Source organism: Lynx rufus, unplaced genomic scaffold (assembly GCF_022079265.1).
Source record: "Lynx rufus isolate CCGP_SWC_20201006 ecotype Redwood Valley unplaced genomic scaffold, mLynRuf1.p SCAF_15, whole genome shotgun sequence".
Taxonomy (NCBI): Eukaryota; Metazoa; Chordata; class Mammalia; order Carnivora; family Felidae; genus Lynx; species Lynx rufus.
In genome coordinates, this window is record NW_025814829.1 from 17,163,395 (window position 1) to 17,165,242 (window position 1,848).

At 42.3% G+C, this 1,848-nt stretch overlaps 1 pseudogene; it reads right to left on the bottom strand.

The window, feature by feature from the left end:
* Nucleotides 1-267: 267 nt before the first annotated feature.
* On the bottom strand, nt 268-588 carry LOC124510387 (non-histone chromosomal protein HMG-14-like; annotated as a pseudogene).
* Nucleotides 589-1,848: the final 1,260 nt, after the last annotated feature.

The window sequence follows — 1,848 nt, forward strand, 5'->3', positions numbered from 1 at the left end:
AACTATGGAATGTTAAGCTGACACCAAGACGATCAAAGCCTCACATATTCAACATCCCACTATTTTCTGGTTGTACCAAAAAATAAACAACCAGCAAATGATTTCACCTCTTAAAAAAAAACATTTACCCTTAAAAAATGGGATGAGGTGTGATTCCCTCCTTCTTAAAAATGTTTCTAGAGCTACTAAAAAACTTGGATTTACAAAATAGTTGATAAAAATATTCCTCTGGATTGTGCAAGAAGGGAGACAGGGACCACTGGTAAGACATGGGATATGATACTAATGAGACCTGGCTTCTTTCTCTCCTGCTTCATCAGAGGCTGGACTCTCCTCGTTTTTTGTTTCTCAGTTTTCTGCAGGTAAGTCTTCTTTTGTTTCTTTGTTAGCCACTTCAGCCTGTTTTCCCTTTGCTCCCCTTTTCCCCTTTGTTTGCACTTTTTTGGCTGAAGATTTCTCTTTTCCCGCCGCCTTTTGTGGCTTCGCTTCCACTTTTGCAGAAGCAGGTTTAGCTGACAACCTCGCCGACCTCCTCTTGGGCTCCTCCTTCGCCGCCCTCTCGGCGGAGCTGACCTTCCTCTTGGGCATCTTGGCGGCGGGGCGGGCGCGTGCGGGTGCCCTATGGGCCGCCGCGCGCCGAGAGCCTTCGAGAAGCTGGGCTGCCTCTACATTTTATTTTTAATTTTTTAATTTTAATTATTATTTCTTTTGAGAGAGACAGAGCGTGTGAGCAGGGTAGGGGCAGAGAGGGAGGGAAAGACATGAGTCTCAGGCAAGCCCTACATTTTTAATTACTCTCAGCAAGAGTTCTAAAGCTATGGCAAAGATTGGGCTATTTCATTGGTGTTCAAATCAAGAGGCTTTTGAAGAAAATGAAAATGGTTAGATAAAGCACTGAAAATAATACAAAAAAGGATCTATCTCTGAGAAAATTGAGAATACGGAGTGAATGCTTCAGTTAATGGATGAAAGAAAAGCATATGACTCAGAAAGAAGGAGCCAAATGGAGAAGATTGGATTCTTGTTACTGTTGGAGAGCTGAAGTAAGTAATCATGGAATCTTGCTTAATGGTTCCTTGAATTGTAATGAATTTAGGTCTGCTCTCCACAAAGCCCTGGGTAATTTGTTCTCTTATTTGACTAATGCATGCTTTCTTACTTTACCTGCCCATACCCTACCTCACTCTTGAAGTAGCTGTGGAAGAGTATATGTTTAGCAATAGCACATATTTAAAAGAGTCTATGCCTTTAGTATGGTTGTTTGGGAAATAGAATTTATCCAAAAACAGAGAATTTGAACTTGATTATGGCATTACTATAAGGGAAAAATACGATTTCTATACTCAACATGGGGTGGAAGTTGAATTACTTACCACAGGCATTAGTGGAACAACTTAAAAATCCTATATATTCTCTTATTACGCAGGAGTGTGGTCACGGAGATAAAAAATGACAACTACAGGGGCGCCTGGGTGGCTCAGTCGGTTGAGCATCCGACTTCGGCTCAGGTCACAATCTCAGGGTCCGTGAGTTCGAGCCCCGCATCAGGCTCTGGGCTGATGGCTTGGAGCCTGGAGCCTGCTTCCAGTTCTGTGTGTCTCTCTCTCTCTGCCCCTCCCCTGTTCATGCTCTGTCTCTCTCTGTCTCAAAAATAAATAAAAAACGTTAAAAAAATTAAAAAAATGACAACTACAACTGTGCACCCTAGAAAGCAGGGCAAAATAATTCAAGATTGACCTCAGAGTGCTCTTCCTAGGAGTTCTTACCAGCTAAAAATGCAGCATGGTGGGCGTTAGCCCTCATCAGGTTGGCAATCATATTTATAACCTAGAGACTCACATACAAAAA